At 49.7% G+C, this 20,235-nt stretch overlaps 1 protein-coding gene, 1 long non-coding RNA gene and 1 other non-coding gene across 4 annotated transcripts in view; all 3 read right to left on the bottom strand.

The window, feature by feature from the left end:
* The window catches only part of KLHDC10 (kelch domain containing 10), a 97,167-nt gene that overhangs the window by 9,884 nt on the left and 67,048 nt on the right, over positions 1-20,235 (bottom strand). The gene's annotated exons all lie outside the window — the stretch shown is intronic.
* Positions 3,453-19,342, bottom strand: LOC139182760 (uncharacterized). Its single transcript, XR_011566312.1, has 2 exons — positions 18,824-19,342; positions 3,453-5,037 (listed from the first exon to the last, which is right to left on the bottom strand). It is a non-coding gene; the product is annotated as an uncharacterized lncRNA (long non-coding RNA).
* Positions 14,264-14,370, bottom strand: LOC139182882 (U6 spliceosomal RNA). The gene has a single exon (XR_011566441.1). It is a non-coding gene; the product is annotated as a U6 spliceosomal RNA (small nuclear RNA).

Raw genomic sequence — 20,235 nt, 5'->3', positions numbered from 1 at the left:
GTTTGACGATGGCTAAAGCTACCTTTTGGGAAAGGCTTGAGTTCTTTTCAAAGGATACCTTTTGAGCAGCAAGGAGCACTGGCTTTTCTTTTGCAGCTAGACTGTAGCCTGCTAGGCTTTTCTGTCCATGGAATTCTCCAGGCAGGAATACTGGAGTGGGTTGCCATTTTCTTCTCCAAGGGATCTTCCTGACCCAGGGATCAACGGTCTTCTGCATTGCAGGTGGACTCTTAACCATTTAAGCCACCAGGGAAGCCTGTAACACTAAGAAGGAGGAAACATTTCCCAGGCCTGAAGAGCTGCAGCGGGGACACTGCCTAAAAAGTATAGGTGTTAGGAAAATACACAGCCAATTCCTTGTACTCTTGGGGATCTTCCTTAATGACCTGGAGTGAGGTTGATGCACTTAGCAGCAGCACATTGGCCCAGATGCTACAGGGTCCACTGTGAGGAGCTGGGAGAGGTCAGCTGGCCCAACCATCTGTCCAGGTGGCTTCAGTCACAGCAGTCCCCAGGTTATAGATACAGCCAAGCAGCAGAGGGCTGGGATCTCTAGCAAAAAGCCTTTTGGGAAGGATCTGGGAGGGGGCGGGGGGAACGTGTGGTTGTCTGGCAACTTGGAGTGAGAGCAGCTTGCACAATCAGCACCTGTGCTTCTTAGGCCCCAGTGACATTGCCACGTCTCACTGTGTATGCCAGTGGCTTTGTGCTGAGACTGCAGGATTGTTAGGCATTAGCTCTGAGCCATGTCTCTAATTTGATCCCTGAATGGTCATCAGTAATTTCATTTCCACACCGAATGAACTGCACTGGCCCGGGGAATAGGTTATGGATTCTGTGGAGGGTGGCACCTCGGTCGGCCTTAGGAGGAAGAATCCAGTATGGCAGGATAGGTATGGAGAACAACCTCATGTGTGCCCAGAATCCTGTTTACCCAGGACAGCAGTGACCCCAGAGATATTCCACAGCAAAGTCAACATGCAAACAATCTCAGCCACTGCTAAGGATGCAATGTAGTTATAACTAAATCCTTTCATGCCCCCAAAGCAAATTGAATATTCCACAGTTCATCTGGCTAGAAGAGCCACTGGCTTGAACCAGCTGGGACTTGGGAGGACTGAGCTCTGTCACTGTTGAGGCAGGGCAGTTAACCTTTTACACTGATTTCTGGGCATAAGAAAGATATTCATACCTCAGTGATCACTGAGAAGCTGAATGAAAATAATGGATGACAGTGTGCTTTAGGGTAAGGGGAAAAATGGACTTAAAAAGTCTTTCGGGGGATTTCCCTGGTGGTCCAGTGGCTGAGACTCCATGCTCCCAATGAAGGGAGCCCGAGTTCAATCCCTGGTCAGGGCACTAGATCCCACATGCGGCAATGAAGATAGAAGATCCCACATTCCTCAACTAAGAGCTGGCATGGCCAAATAAGTTTTTTTTTTTTTTTTAAAATAAGTCTTTCAGAATAACATTAATATAAAACTAGGAAATGGCTCTTTTGGCATTGTAAAGCAAGCCTCTCATTCTTGGACTGTGCTGAGATGTATATAGATCCTCATGCCTTGACACACTCAAACCCACCCCTACTCTCCTAGCCCAGCCATATCTGCCTCCTGCTTCCTATTTTCTTCCCCAACCCCAAACCTGGCCATTCCCCAATCAGAGACAGTACTACCCTTGTATCTTGAAGGCTGGGCTTTCTGGTCTACCAAGAAAACACTGTCTCCCTCCTTTACCATTTCTAAACTGGAAGGAAAAAATAACAACCCTGAATCAGACTCTGCTTTCATGAACTGCATCCCACAGGAGGAAAGTCAGAAGGTGGCAATCTGCTCTGTTGGGGGCAAAACTTGTTTTTTCAGGAGTCAAAGCCAGGCATGATTCTTCCTCAAATACATGGTGTGTAGACTGGAACCAGGAGCTCTGTGATAGTTTTGGCTGGGAATACAGGCATTAACTGGCTGAGCTGCAACTCCAAAGAAAGGCCCCTTTTGTTCCTAATGGGGAGGGTATCATCCACTGGACACCCTGAGGGGCAGAGGAGTAGTCCCGTTAACTTGTCAAAGTGAGACTTGGCATAAGGGAGTCTGTACTAAAGCCATCAGTCGCCAGACCTGGTGGTTTGAAAAGGTGTTTTACGGCTTCCATCTCAAGTTAGTTAACCAACATTAAAAATAAATTCACTACAATGCTCTGCTTCCAGTTAAATGCTCTGCATGAATTCTTCAAAGTTTTTTTATGCCATCTTGAGAATTCCTGGAGTTCACTGCCTTAAAGTGGTGGTTAGACTCCACTTAGACCAAGTGCCTTGGATAGAACCTGGAGGCAAAGTCCACATCCTAAAATACAGTGTCTCTTCAATAAAACACTAGGTGTTTTTTTCTGTGTAGCCAGAGAAATGATTTTGCATTTAAACTACTGTGTCTAAGTTGCTACTTTTTCCCACCTCGTTATATCCCACCTCCAACTCTTTGCGACCCCAGGGACTCCAGCACACCTGGTTTCCCAGTCTATCACCATCTCCCGGAGTTTGTTCAAACTCATGTCCATTGAGTCAGTGATGCCATCCAACCATCTCATCCTGTTTTCCCCTTCTCCTCCTGCCTTCAATCTTTCCCAGCATCAGGGTCTTTTCCAATGAGTTAGCTCTTTGCATCAGGTGGCCAAAGTACTGGAGCTTCCGCTTCATCATCAGTCCTCCCAGTGAATATTCAGGGTTGATTTCCTTTAGGATTGACTAGCTGTGCTGTCCAGTCAGTCCTAAAGGATTTGATCTTTGTGCTGTCCAAGGGACTCTCAAGAGTTTTCTCCAGCACCACAGTTCGAAGGCATCAATTCTTTGCTGCTCATATGCGTCAAAGAGCTCATTTCCAGCTTTCATATCCATACATGACTACTGGAAAAAATCATAACTTTGACTATATGGACCTTTGTAGGCAAAGTAATGTCTCTGCTTTTTAATATACTGTCTAGGTCTGTCATTGTTTTTCTTCCAAGGAGCAAGCATCTTTTAATCTCATGACTGTAGTCACCATCCACAGTGATCTTGGAGCCCAAGAAAATAGCCTGGCAGTTTCCACAGTTTCCCCATCTATTCACCATGAAGTGATGGGACCGGATGCCATGATCTTAGCATTTTGAATGTTGACTTTTAATCCAGTTATTTTCACTCTCCTCTTTTTCCCACCTCACAACTCTTATTTTCCCACCTCCTACCTCTCCACTCAGCCAACCCCAGGCTGACTTGCCCTCTTGACCTTGACCTGGCTCCTGTAATAGTGGGGCTATGCTAAAACAAGTACCCAAGAAAAATGGCAAGTCTCTTGATTGGACAGAACTCCTATGAGTTATGAACTTTCTGTTAGACTGTGACTTCCTTATCATTCTTGAGGGCAGGTGCATATCAGGTGTTCAGTAAATATTTGTTGAATTAATAATGGAGTTAAGTAGAATTCACTTGAAAAGCAATCATTTATTTTTTTGACTGGAATTTTTTATGAGTGTGCTTTCCATGCTAAAGACCATCATTGGGAATGCAGGCAGAAGGCCCACATGTGGCCTCTACATGTGACCTTCCTCATAACACAGTGGCTGAATTCCAAGGGCAAGAATCCTGAGAAAAAGGGGAGTAGGTAGAGGCAGAGCATATTACTTTTACAATCTGGGCTTGAAAGTTCTGTGTTTCTTTCACTGCTTTCTGTTGATCAACATAGGTACAACTGAACAGTTTCAAAGGGAGAGGATGTAGGGAGAGCTCTCTGGCCGGAGAGTGGAAGTGTGGCAGAGAAGAAAGGAAGCAAGAAGCTGGCAACTGGCAGTGGATCTAAACTTGTAGAAGGAAAGGCAGAGGGCCTGCTCTACATTTCCATGCATTCCTTTGTGCCGGGCTCTATGAAAATTGATTCAGTAGTAAAGAGTAGGCATGGCGGTGGGAGAAATACCATCTAGATACGTATCTGCTGGTAGTTTCTCACTAGAAAGCAAAATTGGTGGCATTGTGCAATCCCTTACAGCTGGAGCTGTATTGGGAGTGGCTGTAAGGTTTCAGGGCTGGGAACACTCTGATCCATTATCAGAGTGGATACCATTATCCCGTTCCTTGACACACTGTATAGTTTCCTCCAAGCCTGTGTGTAATTGGACCAGAGCATGTGTTCTCTGAGCCACTTCTCTGGAATCTGCTTTCTCTAATGAGGAAACCAAGATAGCTTCAGTCTATCACACAGTCAGACTCTGTGCTTCCTGGCCAGGACAATGCATACCCTAGTTATGTATACTTCTAACAAATGTACAAATGGATAAACATTTACCAAGTGCCTGCTAAGAACTGAGAATAAAAATGCAGTGATGTATCCCCTCAAGGAGCCTACAGATGAGAAACAGAGATGAGATTTACAGACTTTGAGGTCAATGCCCACAAAGAGGCCACACATCGGGGCTCTGGAGGTTGTGGTGAACCTGCAAATTACTACAAGTCTTTTGGAACACAACATGGGACTATGTGTGTGTTTCAGCCACTTGTGCTGCATAACAAATTTCCCCCGAACAATGATCATTGGTATCTCTCTCTGTGGATCAGGAATTCAGATAGGGTACAATGGGATTGGCTTCTCTCTTCTCCACAGTGTATGCGGCTGGATGACTGAATCATCTGAAGGCTGTTCACTCCTACGTTCAGTGGTTGATTCTGGGTATTGACTGGGGACATCATTGGGAATACGGGCACAAAGCCCACATGTGGCCTCTACATGTGGCTTGGGCTTCCTTGTAACATAGTGGCTGAATTCCAAGAGCAAGTGTCTTAAGAAAGAGGGGGAGATAGAGACAGAGCCTATTATGTTTTATAAGCTGGGCTTGAAAGTTCCATGTTTCTTCCACTGTATTCTGTTGATGAGATGGTTGGATGGCATCACTGATGTGATGAACATGAGTTTGAGTAGGCTCCAGGAGTTGGTGATGAACAGGGAAGTCTGGAGTGCTGCAGTCCATGGGGTCACAAAGAGTCTGACACGACTGAGCGACTGAACTGAATTGATTCTGTTAATCAACACAGGTATAAAATAAATGAACAGTTTCAAAGGGCGAGAATATAGATTCCACCTCTCAATGGAGGGATATCCCACATCATAGCATGTGGGATGGGACATATATCGACGTGACCATTTTTGAAAAATACAATCTGCCACAATGTGCAAGGGCTTCCCAGGTAGCTCAAACGGTAAAGAATCTGCCTGCAACACAGGAGACCTGGGTCAGGAAGATCCCCTGAAGAGGGGAATGGCAACCCACTCCAGTATTCTTGCCTGGAAAATCCCAAGGACAGAGGAGCCTGGCGGGCTACAGTCCATGGGGTCGCAAAGAGTTGGACATGACTGAGCAACTAATACTTTCACTTCACAATGTGCAAAGCCCCCCACAATGTTAATTTTGTATTAAAATATTTTATATAAGATGTTAATGCTCTTTTAGCACTCTTTGGCTGGGAAAATATTCAACAGAAAAAAAGTTATGTCTAAGGATGTTCACTGTGTGCATTTGTTTATCCATCCACTCAACAAATACTGATTGAAGTAGTTAGCGAGGTGCTAGGAAAAGAAGCCTTAAGATTTCCTTTTTACTTGGAAATAGCTTTCTAGTCTATTAATAGCTGGGCTATAACAAAACCCATCAAATGTCAGTGATAGATGGTCTTATAAATTATAGTACATCAACTCCGTAAGACACTTGGAGGTGGTGGTTTAGTCACTAAGTCGTGTCCAACTTTTGCGACCCCATGGACTGTAGCCCACCAGGCTCCTCTGTCCATGAGGATTTCCAGGCAAGAATACTGGAGTGGGTTGCCATTCCCTTCTCCAAGACACTTACACACTTATTTTGACCTCTTTTAAAAACTCCTACAACTTTGGAAAGACTGTGGAAAGATGGGGGGAATGTTGGGTGGAAGTGAAAAGAAATCAGAATTGTATGTCTACTATGATTACAATTATGTAAAAATATGCATGCAGATCACCAGAACTAGAAAAAATAGCCAAATGTGAAATCAACTTGTTGAAATAGGAATATGGATGATTGTTTTTCCATTTTCAGAACTTGTCTCAATGTTGTATTCCTTTTACAATCACAAAAGTCCTGGAAAAAAGTGACATGAAGACGATCCTGTAGGTCCAAGGATGAAAAAGCTCTGCTGAGCGAGGAGCTGAAGAAAGGCTTCATGAGAAAGAGGGCAATCGAATTCCAGGAGGAGGAGGAAGCAGAAGGAATCAAGACATGAAGACAGGAGAGGAAGGAGCTGTCTTTGGAAAACTGCAAAGAATCCAAATAAAGATGTACTCAGAAGAGCATGGGAAGATGGGACCAGAAGGAAAGGTGGACCTTAGTTACTAGGCTAAAGATTGCAGACTTTATTTGTAGAGACTCTGAGGCTTTCTGAGCAGAGGAAGTCAAAGTGGTGCTGCAGGAAGATGACTGAGCACAGTCTTGAAGATGGCCAGAAGCTGGAGCAGCTACAGGCACGGAGACCTGTGAGGAGGCTGCTGCAGTAATCCAGGGCTGGATGCCAGGGGTGGCAGAAAAGACTGGAGAGCATTTGTAGAAGAAAAATGGTCACAACTTGGTAACCTGGTACACACAATGCCAACATTTCAGTTTAGGTTATTATGATATGAAGATAGTGGCACTAACAGAAACAGAGGAAGAGGAACTGGTTTGGAGCAGAAGAGAAATTTTAAACATGTTGAGTTTGAGATGCTATTGGGACATCGAGATGGAGATGACAACTGATAGTTGGAAATACAAGTCTGATTCTCAAGAGACTTCCACGTTTGGCAGAACAATTTGACTGTATCCTTTCCCCCAAATGTTCTTACCCAGCTATCTGTAACAGCTAGCTCCTCCCTGTCTTCACTAAGCCCTCTCCTCAAAAATCACCTCCTCAGACCCTTTCATGTTACCCTTGAAATGACATCCCTGGCACTTACCATCCCCATACCCAACGTGCTCAGTTCTTCTTCATTGCATATACCTGAGATTTTACTTATTATCTGCTCCCCCCACTAGCATCCCCTTAGAGATGGAATGCTAGTCTCATCTTCCTGTTTGAGGAACTATACACTAAAGGGCAGCCATGTATCAATTAGGCTTCCCAGGTGGTACAGTGGTAAAGAATCTGCCTGCCGATGCAGGAGATGCAAGGTGGATCTCTGGGTCAGGAAGATCCCCTGGAGTAGGAAATGGCAACCCACTCCAGTATTCTTGTCTGGGAAATCCCATGGACAGAGGAGTCTGACAAGCTACAGTTCTTGCAGTTGAGAAGATTTAGACATGACTGAGCAACTGAGCACACACCACATTTATAAATTCATTCCTAAATAAATTTCTACTGTGAAATGATAACAACTAATAGCATGTGTTTTTTCTTCAGATCCTAGTCTAAAAGTTTCAAACTTTTCTGCGATGTTACAGAAGTAAAAACACATACCAATGGGGTGGTGGCACACACCTCCCACTGACCAGCACTTAATCACATGGACAGGACTTCCCTGGCAGCCCAGTGGTTGGGACTCCGTGCTTCCAATACAGGGGGCACAGGTTTAATCTCTTGTTGGGAAACTAAGACCCCATATGCTGCATGGCATGGCCACAAAAAACATCACACAAACATAACTAACTGCAAAAGAACCTGGGGAACGTTGTGTTGTTGTTGTTTTTTTTTTCTGGCCATGGCCAGCTAATAATCCTAGCACTACAGAAGAAGCAGATAATGGGCATCAGGCAACAGTAGTAGTCTTTCCCTGCAGGAGATGTCTGAATCAATCTCCAGAGCCCTGGCTGCACCTAACTCCAAGAACAGTAACTGTGGATGCAGAACTCCTGGTTCCTTTGAACAATTTAACTCTCATCAAGTGCTTCCTTAATTGTCTCACCCTCTCCGCCTTCCCCAGGGAACTGAAAATGAGGAACTGTCCAACATTTCTATATTCCAGATGCCACAATTCTATAAAACAAAAAACACTGCAGACTTGTCCATGGTTCTCCTTGATCAACATTCTAAGTATTTGTAGCCAGCATCAGCGTCAGAATTGCAAGATCCAGTGTAAAATAAATATGTGGGGCCCTTGTACAAAACTTATCAAGAAGACTTTTAAGACAGCCACAACAGAGCATTAAACCCAACACAGGGCCGTTCAAAGTGTGGGGTTCTGTGTGACTACCCAGGTCACAGGCCTGTGAAGTCATTTCTCTATTTAGCCTTTAAAAAAAAAAAAGGAGTTGTTTTATTAAATAAAAAAAATTTTTTTTAATTTATTATTGTGAAACCCCTAGGCAAGTAATGTTGGCTTTTCAGCCTGCTTCAGCTTTTAGGGGAGTTTTGTTTGTTTTTTTCTTTTGTCATGGCTCTGAAAACATAGAAACGGCCCTGGGAATCAAACAGTTGGACTGTTTGATTTTACAGAAGCCCAGAGAGGATCTCGGGGCTTCCCTTATAGCTCAGTTGGTAAAGAATCTGCCTGCAATGCAGGAGACCTGGGTTCAATCCCTGGGTTGGAAAGATCCCCTGGAGAAGGGAAAGGCTACCCACTCCAGTGTTCTGGCCTGTAGAATTCCATGGACTGTCCACAGGGCTGCAAAGAGTCTGACTTTCACTTTTACTACTTTCACTTTCCGAGAGGATCTGTGAGTGTCCGGGGTGCGGCTGGGTGCTGGTACCAGAGGCCACTCCAGAAGTCTGACCCCTACACTGTGCCCCCTGGGAGCCCTGAATGCACTGCAGGAGGCAGTCACTTTTCCCATCAGGCAGGCTCTGTGGTGTCAGGTCACAGGCACACTGGACAGTCTTGAGACCTCCCATTGCTTACTTGGGCTAGACTCCTCTTCCCCTCTCTGGTCAAAGCAGAGAAAAAAAACAATCATAAAGTCACCTTGTTCTTGATTCCCTTTAGGGAGGTACTGCTGGTCATGGAAAGGCTGAGTGGTTGGCCTGAGAAGAAAGAGCTTGGCCACTGCGCTCCCATGCTCCCTCCTCAGATACCTCCTGGCGGTGGGTCTGTGCCCCTCTACGTGGGCAGAGAGGTTACAGGAGGGCTGCCTGACACAGCAGAGGGCTCACCCTGACTAACACTCGCCGGGGTGAGGTACGGGCACACAGACAGTCATCCTGGCGGAGGCTGGAGCAGGAGGCAGCAAGCTGGGAAGGGCAGCGTGGGGGCTGTGCAGAGCAGAAGCAGGGGCAAGGACAGATGAATGCGTCACGGAGAGCGGGCGCGCGAGTTGTCAGATGGGCACGCTTTTCTCCAGGGGAAGGAAGGCTGTGCGAGACGCGAGACGGGAGAGGGAGGAGAGCGGAGTGATTAGCAAAGCAGGGATTGAGTCACGCATCCAGTCCCCAGGGCAGCGCGTGCAGGCTGCGGGCCCTCCCGGGTGCAGACGTGGTGGCAGGCAGCCCAGCAGGCTCCGGGAGAGGTGCCAGGCTTCCTGCGGGGCCTCGCGAGGTGGGGCCTGGAGCCTGGGGTCTGATGGCCACCTGGCTCCTGGCTGGGATCCAGAGACCGCGGGCATCTTTGCCTCTGGGCGTCCTCGCTGGCCTCAGACACCTTCCCAGTGAGCAGGCCTGATGTCCCTCCCCCGCGTCACCTTCCCCTCCACACTCTAAGGATTCGGGGTTTCTGAAGAGCTCGAGAGAGGCAGAACTCTCCCCAGGCTCCCTCCCAGCACCACTCTGGCCCAGAGAACTGAACCTGCACCCCCTGGGTGAAGGAGAGAGCGTCCAGGTCTAACACACACCGAGGTGCTGGCGGTCATGGCCACACCACCGCGGGCAGTCCCTGCCTCTCCACGACTCCTAGGCCTGTGTCCACTAGGTTTCTGGCGCCCTGGGGAGTTGTGGTAAAGAAACCCCACTACTGCTCTTCCCCGGAGGCTGGAGAGCTGTGAGTGGCTCCCCATGCCGCCAGGCCCCTCATCGCCCGGGCTCCCGGGTCCCCACAGCCCCGGAAAATGAACGTCCTGCGGCCCAGTTTCTACAATTCCCTTTTCAGAGCCGATGGCCCCGCCCCCCTGGGCTCTGCTGCTCGGGGGCTCTTCAAAGTTGGGGAGCGCGGAGAGCCGAGGCCGGGGGTGACAGGGAGCCCACGGGGAGGGGCTGTTCAGAAACGCAGGGCCGAGCGCACTTCTGAAGCCGTGCCAATGTCTCCTCGAAGACCAGGGAGTTCTTCACACCCTAGCCTGGTCACTGCTGCTCGCCCCTCTGCTGCCAGAAGCTTCTCTGCCCTTGCTGAGGAGGGGTGGGGGAGGGGTGGGCGTCCAGGAGGAGGAGGCCACACCGCTCCGGCCCCAGCAGGCGAGGGCTGGCCAGGCCTGCCGGCCTCTGTCCCCAGCTCGACCCCGCACGCGGCCCTGTGGTCCTCTCCCTCCTTCCGCATCCCTCGCGGAGGCATGGACCGTTCTGAGGCTGGGGCTTCAGAAGCTGCTTTCACCTTCCGCTCACGTTCCCCGCCTCCATTTTCTCTGTCTGCAAAATGAGATCAATACATCTCGGCTGTGAGGTAAGAGGCCCTCCCAAAGGCATAGCTTGGGAGGGAACAACAGGCCCGCCGCTCCAGGCAGTGACGCACTTTCTCTCCAAAGACAGCGAGCCGGCGAGCCGGCCTCGTGCTGCTGCCTCCTGCGTCATTGGCGTCGGGGGGGCCAACTCCCCAACCTCTCCTAGAGGCCGGGACAGGGGTGAATGGCGCGCGCGTGTGTGGATGTGTGTGTGTGTCTGCCTGTCTCCCTGGTATATTTGGTGTGTGTGTGTATGTGTGTCGGTCCTTGGTATATGTGAGGTGTGTGTGTGTGCCCCTGGTGTATTTGGGGGGGGTGTGTGTGCATGTGCATGCCCTAGTATATGTAGTGTGTGTGTGTTGTGTATTTTGTGTGGTATATGTGGAGAGGTGTGGTGTGTGGCTTGGATTAGAGGCTGGGACCGGGTGAATGGTCCTAGTATATCTAGGATCTGTAGGGGGCTATCTGTTTCCTGTGGTGTATGTGGAGGGGTGTGTGTGGTGTGGTGTATAACTTTTCTGTGGTGTGGTATGTATGTCTAATGTGGGACTGTGTACACAACTGGTACTAAACCGTTTATGAAATAAAAAGCGGGCAGGTGAGACTTTTAAGAGGCTGTGGGGGTCCTCTTCCTGTGCTGTTCCCTCAGCCCCTTGGTCTGCCCCCCCAACCCTCTTCATTAGATGAAAGTTGGAGAGGAGGCAACTCCTGACAGACCTAGAGCAGATGTGGGTGCAGCTGGGGCAGGGCAGCAGGTGGCTGTCCTTAGCCGGCACGCCCTGGGTTGACAGCCGGGTTCGGTGCACCCACTGCTGGTGGGCTGCCAGGAGCTTTTCTGCAGGGAACAGGACCTAAAGCTGCACCCCACCATTAGACCCCAGGCAGCAGGATTTGGGGGAGGGTGTAGCATAGCCTCAGTGCCCCCCTCCAGGATTATATGCCAGGCATCCCTCCGGGGGAACAGGAGGAATTCGAGGTTTTCAGGGTCAAATGTCTTGACAGGCTGTTAGCCTCCCTCTCCCCAGTCGGTTGTTGTTTTTATTCGCTTAGTTGTGTCCGACTCTGTGACCCCATGGACTACAGCACGTCAGGTTTCCCTGGCCTTCACCATCTCCCCAAGCTTGCTCAAACTCTTGTCCATTGAGTCAGTGATTGATGCCATCGAAGCATCTCATCCTCTGTCGTCCCCTCTCCTCCTGCCTTCAATCCTTCCCAGCGTCAGGGTCTTTTCCAATGAGTCAGCTCATTGCATCAGGTGGCCAAAGTATTGGAACTTGAGCTTCAGCTGGAGATTAACTCATGTTATAGCAAAAGCATTTAGGTTTTGCATTCAGAGCTCCAACTCCCCTGCTTACCAGCTAAGTGGCCTTGGGCAGGTTTCTTAACTGAGTCAGATTTTTAACTGAAGCCTGTGAAGCCCAAAGTCATACGGAAACTATTATGAGAGCTTTCTGGAAAATAGAGACTGACAACACTCCCTGTAGGGAGGAGCTGTGAAAGTCATTCACGGCTCACCAAGCCCTCTGGACAACGAACTCCAGGGCACCTAGCCAACAGCATCTCCATCCTCTGTCCTATCCGAGTCCTCTCCCAATCCTGATCTCATGAAAAGGAAACCAGAAGGGCTCTATTACTTGGCTTCTATCTGGGGTCTTGAGATTTAAGGACTTTAATCAGTGGAACATTAAAGAGTTAAATAGTTACAATAACAAAAAAGCTGCCAGCTGGCCCTTCCAGTGATCTTGCCAGAGTGCAAGGGAAATGGCTGGCACCATCTGGGTTTGACTTCCCTCCTGGGGAAAAGTGAGTGACTGCAACACTTTAGGATCCAAGTTTACCCAAAGATAAGCTGTGGTCCCCAACAGCTTATATCTAAAGTATCATCTGCTTCCTGCATCCCACTGCCCCCACCCCACCCCAGCCCTCCTCTATGCCCTGTTCCAGGTCCACAGTTCCAACATGGCATCTTTGGGAAAGGCTTATGGCACCACAAGAGGGCTCCCAGGGAAGAAATGTGGAAGTCTTAAAAAGCAGGAAGTCAACAACACTGATTGAAAAGACAAGAAAAGGGGTGAATTCTTTCCTCAAATCCAAGTCCAGGATTTCCCAGGCCTCTTCTGGAGGCCATCCTGCTGTCACTGGGGGAACTTACAGCTAAATCTGTGAAGGAAAGATAGAACAATCTTCCCAGCGGTGACCGTAGAGGCAGGAGCGAGAAGGAGAGTTCCTTTTTTGAGGAACCACTGACAGGAAGCCTGAATTTGGAGACTGGGAGGCCGCCCCTAAACTCCCATGCCTCCCCCCACCCCAAACCCCAGCAATGGCTGACTAACCCCTGCCCCACCTTGTCCCTGGAAGGAAGAGGCTAAGGGAGCAGGAAGAAGGCAGGATTGAAACTCGGGCTGACGCTCAGGCTCTGCTCTTGGAAGCACTACCGTAAGGGGATGGGCTCTTCTCTCCCAAAAGGGATGTAGATGATGCAGCAGTTTGGGGGACATCTCCCCACTGAAGGACACACTGCAGCCTTGCGCCACTTGGCCAGCTCGCCCTCTCACCTCGCTGCCCCTCAGACTCCTTTCTGCAGCCCTGGAAGCTTTGTCCCCTTTGACTGGTAGGACACCACAAGCCGGCCCTGGAGGTCGTCAGAGTCTCGTCCACTCATGCCCTTTCTGAAGGAACTGACCGTCAGTCATCCTCCCAGGGAGCAGCTTGAGCTGCAGAGGTTGGGGTGGCCTGACTGTGGTGGGAAGAAGTGGTGATGAGGAAGAGCTCGCTTCCTGAAGCACGAGAAGCAAATCCCAGAGAGGGAGCCTCAGGAGGTCAGCAAGGGCTTGAGGTGGGAATGGGGTGGCAGCTGGGTGGATGGTGCGGCTCCTGAGGCTGGGACTGGAGCTCCTCCCAGGCTGTAAAATATGACGTCAACCACCTAGGAAGAATCTAATCAGATACCTGCTGACACTGGCACTTTACAGGTCACTCTTTTTTTCTTCTTGGGCTAGGGTCTCATAACCTTTGGAGGGCAGTTTTTCTCATTTTAGAGAGGAGGAAAGCAAGGTCCAGAAGATCACATTCTAAATCTTTAAAGACTAAATCTTTGAGTCTAAATCGTGAAGACTCAAAGTCACGTTTGGTTTAAAGCTCATGTAACTAACCCCTGGGGCCTGGCCAGCTGGGTCCAGGTGCACCCAGGGCGTCAGAGCCCACTCAGCCGCTGGCTTGTCCTTTTCAGGGCAGGCTCTCCACAGGCGGAAATCACATGACCCAAGGCTCAGCACCACCCATGCCAGTAAAAAGACACTGAGTCTTCTTTTTTAATCCTTTAAGAGAAAGTATAGAGAATACTCTTATACTTACTACTCAGATTTGTCTTATACCTACAACTCAGCCCTGAGTTGGTGTTGAAAAAAAATTTAAGAAAAAAAATAATAGATAAACTGTAGTATATCCAGATAGAGGAGTATTATTCAGCACTTAAATGAGCCATCAAACTATGAAAAGACATGGAGGAAACCAAGTGAACCAATCTGAAAAGGCTACATACTGCATTACCCCAACTATGACATTCTGGAAAAAGCAAAACCATGTAGACAGTGAAAATATCAGTGGTTGCCAGGGAATGAGGGGAGGGGAGGTGAATTGGTAATGCACAAAAGATTTTTAGGGCAGTGACATTTTGTATGATACTGTGATGATAGATACATGTAACATGTATCTGTCTCTTTTTTTTAATATGAAACACTTCACAAATTTGCATGTCATCCTTGAGCAGGGGCCATGCTAATATTCTCGGCATCATTCCAGTTTTAGTATATGTGCTGCTGAAGCAAGCACTGTAATATGTATCTTTAATTTTTAAAAAGTATTCTTTAATAAAATACATATATGTACAAGAGTGAACCCTAAGGAAAACTGAATTATGCCTGCTTGTGATGTGTCATTCTTTGCAACAAACGTACCCCTCTGGTGGGGGACGTTAGTAGTGGAAGAAGCTGTGGCTGTGTAGAGGCAGGGAGTATATGAAAAATCTCTGTACCTTTCTCTGTTTTGCTGTAAACCTTAAACTGCTCCAAAAAAAAGACAATCTTGTAAAAAACAAAAAGTACAGAAACGTTAAGGACAATAACACCTAAGTCTTGATGACACAAAGCCTCTACAGTGCCCCCATGGAAGTAGTTCTGTAGGTCAGTCATAACAACATACCACAAACCTGGTGACTTCAACAGAAATTGTCACATAGCTCTGGAGGCTACCAGTTCTGGATCAAGATTTGACAGGGTTCATACTTCTCTCCTAGCTCTGGTGGTTGGCTGGTAATCTTTGGTGTTCCTTAGCTTGCAGATATGGCACCCCACTCCAGTACTTTTGCCTAGAAAATCCCATGGATGGAGGAGCCTGGTGGGCTGTAGTCCATGGGGTCGCTAGAGTCGGACACGACTGAGCGACTTCACTTTCACTTTTCACTTTCATGCATTGGAGAAGGAAATGGCAGCCCACTCCAGTGTTCTTGCCTGGAGAATCCCAGGGACGGCGGAGCCTGGTGGGCTGCCGTCTATGGGGTCGCACAGAGTCGGACGCGACTGAAGTGACTTAGCAGCAGCAGCAGCAGCTTGCAGATATATCACCTGTTTCTGCCTTCACATTCACATGCTGTTCTCTGTGTGTCCGTGTGTGTGTTCAAATTTCCCCTTTTTCTAAACATGCCAGTCATGCTGGATTAGGTAGGACCCATCCTAATGATTTCATTTTAATTTACCTCTGTAAAGACCCTATCACTGAATATGGTCACTTTCTGAGGTACTACAAGTTAGGACTGCAACATATCTTTTTTTGGGGGGGGACACGGTGCAACCCATAATGCCTGCTGAGGACACAGCCTTGCTCCAACATGTGGCAGCTGGTTGAGTGCTACGTTGCTATGGAGCCATTCAGACAGTGTTTATAACTAGCCCAGGCCAAGCAGATTTTATTCCATCTCAGAGTCTCACAGGTTATCTCACAAGCAGACTGCCACTCACACCTGCTCTCCCATTAGAGCAGCCTGTCAACCTGCAGCGTGGTGAGACACATTTTCCAGGTGTCACTGGACAGTTCTACACGTGGCAGGTCAGCCTGCATTCAACAAGCACAGACAAGTCTCCACCAGAGGGTCTCAGGGAACCTGGGCACTCTCAGAGCTTTTCTCTTTCCCATCTGTCTCTGTTGCACAGAAGCCATGCCAGACATTCCACCAGTGAGAATTTTCTCAAGATCTATTGCCCAAAACACACTTACTGTCTGACACAGTCGTTTTTATATCTTTTAGAGTCCCTTTTCGCACTGCTGACTCCAAGAAAGCTAATTAATTATTTTAGACACCACTATTAAATTGACACAGTGATTAATCTGATCATCCTTTTTATGAAATTACCTCTGAAATGCTAACTTCTCGTCTTCTGAAACTCACTGTGTAAATTACTCTGAAGATTACATTGTACCAGCTTTTGGCTCTGTAAATCTTAATAGCAGTTTTTTGTTTTTTGCCGAAAGCAATAAAAGCTGTCCCAAATTTATCAGGTTAATTAGGAAAGAGGTGGGCAGCAGGAAATTGAAGGTGACTCACACCGCAAGTGGGAGTTAGACTGATGGATTGTTAGAACCTTCTGTTGCTGGTTACCATCAGGGGACTTGGCATCAGTGAGTCAGTGAGCAGTACACAGGCAGCCTCATGAACCAGAGGGATGTGTGGAACCCACAGTTGCAGGTGTCAGGGCTCCAGCTCGAGAGAACTAGTGTTCTAAGAGTGATCCCTCCCCCCACTCTCCTCACCCCCTCCACTGCCTTTCTTGCATTTTCTCAGTGCACCTCCTGAGTCTCTTGGTGTCCCATTTGGACTCAAAGCCCACAGAGAGCTGCCTCATGGCTGCCCACCCTGAGCAGTCCCCAAAACTCCTAGGCCTGAGGAGGGAGCAGGAAGCACACCTTAGCTACTGCCCTCCACCATGCTTTACTCCACCCAGTGGGCAGGCTCCTGGACTCCAGGCTCCATCAACGCTGCCCCACAGAAGGAATTTTAAAGCCTGCAGAGGCTCTCAGGCCTGGTAGAAATAGCAGTGTCAATCTTCCATGTTTTTTTTTTAAGCTAGTTTTCCTTCTTTTTTGTAGTAAATCCTGAGCATCCCATGTGTGCTAACCCTAACCCTAACCAGGAGAGTGTTAGAGGTCACACTGCCAGTCCCTTCTCAGGCTGCATGCAAAACACCTTTTACTTGTTTTGAGAACAGCTGAAAGACAGAACACACTGAACCTGTATCGGGCTTCCCACTTCTTTGCCAGTGGCAAAGAATCCACCTGCCAATGCAGGAGACACAAGAGACACAGGTTCGATCCCTGGGTTGAGAAGAATCCCCTGGAGAAGGGAATGGCAACCCACTCCAGTATTCTTGCCTAGAGAATCCCATGGACAGAGGAGCTTGGCGGGCTACAGTCCATGGGGTCTCAAAGAGTTGGACACGACTGAGCACACTGAACCTGTGGCCTCATTTATCCATCCATCAGCCCATCCATCCATCCATCAGTGTATATTGAGCAACCTACTGCATGTAAGGTGCTGCTCTAGGCTCTTGGGGAAAACAGAACGAGAACATGGCAGAGATGATTCCTGCCAGTATCTGTATCCAGAGATGATACTGTTAATAGAGAAGTTGGACAATAAGATAAATACTAAGTAAGATGGTGTTCCATGCTTTCGGATGAGGATAGGGACTACTAGTGTAGGTGGCAGTCTACAGTTTTAAATAGAAGAGTCAGGGAAGGCTGAGTTGCCTCACTAACCTCACCCTAGCCCTGGCTCTGCCTCATGGAGAAGATGACATTTGAATAAAGACCCGAAGGAGGTGCTAGGCTGAGCCATGCATAAACTGGAAGGAAGAGCCTTCCAAGCAGAGGGAACCTTCCAGTGCCAAGGCCCTGACACAGGAGCATGCCTGACTGGTCGAGGAACAGCGAGGAGGTGCTGTGGCTGGAAGAGGGTGGCAGGAGGTGCTGTGGCTGGAAGAGGGTGGCACGGGCCATGGAGAGAGCTGAGTAAACTTGCCACTCGGGTGTTTAAAGGAAGAAAGCATCTCTGTGTCTTGTTCCCGTGCTCCCCTGGGGTTCTGGCCTGCCCTGAAGGTGTCTATCCGCAGGCAGACCACAGCCCAGGCTGAGAAGGGTTTGGGCCGGAGAGCATGCGGAGGGGGCGGGCTCTGAAGCTCCGCTGCCGGATTCTCCACGGGCCTGAGGAAACTGAGGTTAGAGGGCCTCTCCCTGCGGCTCCCCCTGTAGTGTCACTAGGGCAGGCTTCGGCTCTGAGCAGGTTCCTTCTGCTTCACTGGGGCAGGAAGTTTACCACCTACAAGCTACCTCTGTCGGGGATTTTTCTCCCATTCCTGCGCACACAGGTGCGAGATAAAGAAAGTCCCAGGAGCTGCTGGGCCGACTCCTCCGGTGGAAGGCGAAGCGGTTAAGGATGCCCTCACATTCCACTCCTGAGGGCGGAACACGGTGAGGTCAACAGCTGGAGCGAGGCGCGGTGAAAGGCAGTCCCTGTCCTCTGGAGGGCTGAGGGGGGCACTCCTCTGTGACCCCCACACCCGAAGTCCTGTGTGGAAGTCAGCCTGTTGTTTCATTACCCTCACCCCTTCAACAAAAGGATGACTTTTCCAGTCATGACGCCACATTGAGGGGTCAAAGCCTTCCCGGGGTCTGAAGGAGGGACAGGAAGAGCCCAGGAAAGCTGAGAGGAGCATGGTAGGGAACGCAGTGTGCCCCCTAGCTCTCCCGCGCAGGCTGCTCGTTTCAGACAAACCCTGTCTTTGGGCCTGCGGCTCGGGATCACATCTGTGACTGCCCCTCTGCTGAGCTGCCCCACGGAAGGATTCTTCTGGAAAGGGATAGCGAAGTTTGAGTCCGGGGAGGCTGGGAGAGCTCTGGCAGCTGTTTTCTGCTCCCCTGGGTTTGAGGATGCGTGACAGCGCCATAACTGTGTGTGTCCCCTGCCCTCTGGCTTATCTGCCTCTTCCCCCCGAGAGGGCCCAACTCCTGCCTCTTCTCCTCCCCTCCTCCAGGCCCACACCACGTTCCAGAACAATCCCCCCCACCCCAACCGGGTGCGTGGTGGAGCCGGCCTTCCTCCCCGTGGCTTTTCTTGTGAGCCTTTCCTTCCCCCACAAGTCACGCTCACATACCCGAGAGCGCCATTATCGACGGCCCTCAGGGTTGCCATGGAAACAGAGCATTCCTCCCGCCTCCCCTCCTCTCTGTTTACCTTGGTAAGAGACTGCGGCAAAAACCAGCCTGCGGCGGAAGGGGAGGAAGGGCGGAGGGACGGGGAGAGGGAAGAGAGAAAGCCAGCCTGCTCTAAACCAGATCATTCCGGTTCAGAGTGGTCCCCACCCCCTCTCCCCCGCCTCTTTCCAATCCCGGGAGCCGCTCGGCTGGGCCTGGTGGTCTGCAGTGGGAAACTCTGGGCCCTCCGGTAGCGTTAGTGGAGAGGGTCCGAGGCTCTCCCCGGCCTCTGGTCAGAGCTAGACAGGTGTTCACTACACAGGGGCACCATGCTGAGGGTGGGAAGGGAGGAGGGTTGAAATCCAGCCCTGACCGGTGTGCCCTGGCCGGCCGGAAGCGTCCTCACCCTGCCTGGACCACTGCCATGACCTCCCAACAGAGTCCTACTTCCTCTCGCGCCCTCCCTGGGGCAGCCAGAAGCATCCTGATTTCTCCCTGCCTGAAAAGCGTCTCATTTGCTCTTAAATAAAAGTCAAACTGTTTGCCCAGCTCTTCTTGATCTGCCTCACCTGCCTCTCCTTTCTCGCATTCCGCACCTCTGCTTCCGGGTTCCCCTTGCTCCTTCCTTCTAGAAGACTCCAGGAGGTGGGTTTTGTCCGTGTCAGGTTCGTTATAACAACATTTGAAACGCTCTGGTCCGTTATAACAACATTCGCCCCCACTGGCGCTTTCTAGCTTCCTGCACATTCAGTGGGTTCCTACGTTTTTATCTAGCTTTTCTATGTAAAACGTAAAATAGTTCATATTTACATCAGCCCCATTCCACCCACCCCAGATGGGAGCTCCCTGAAGGCAGGGCCATATTCCCTGCTGCATGGCGCACCAGGAGGCGATTGCCGCCTCTAGGGGAGCTCCATTGATTTCATTTCTGCTGATGGGGAGAGCAGGGAATTGGCAGGGGAGCCACCCAGACAGCTCTTCAGGATGCCTGAGTTGAGCACCAGGCCACCTTTATTTTTTTGGCCTCAGCATTGGGTTGCAGCATCTTAATTCCCCAACTTGGGACTGAATCCGTACCCCCTGCATTGGAAGCTCGGAGTCTTAACCATTGGACCACCAGGGAAGTCCCCACCAGGCCATCTTGCTGCTGACAGAGAAACACTGCCCAGTGTGTGTGCAGCAGGCATCCCCAACCCTGCCCAATGGGGAAAAGCCAGGATGGCAGGGCGGCTGGAATCTCAGTCCTGGAGTGGAGGGGGCATGCGGGGTACCCTGCATCCTGAGGTGTAACTCCAGTGCCAGGGCTTCACCACCCCAAACGGCCCACCCCCAGGAGGTGGGGGTGGGGGGAAAGGGTTCTCCAGATGGCCTTCCACTAGGATTTTCTTGGTCATGACCTGCTGTCTGCAGCCAGGCCCTGCCTGGTGGATGACAGTTCTTACAGAAAACCTC

The sequence above is a fragment of the Bos indicus genome, chromosome 4 (assembly GCF_029378745.1).
Source record: "Bos indicus isolate NIAB-ARS_2022 breed Sahiwal x Tharparkar chromosome 4, NIAB-ARS_B.indTharparkar_mat_pri_1.0, whole genome shotgun sequence".
Taxonomy (NCBI): Eukaryota; Metazoa; Chordata; class Mammalia; order Artiodactyla; family Bovidae; genus Bos; species Bos indicus.
Note: the sequence above shows the minus strand (reverse complement) of the source record. Positions and strands in the feature narration are given on the sequence as shown.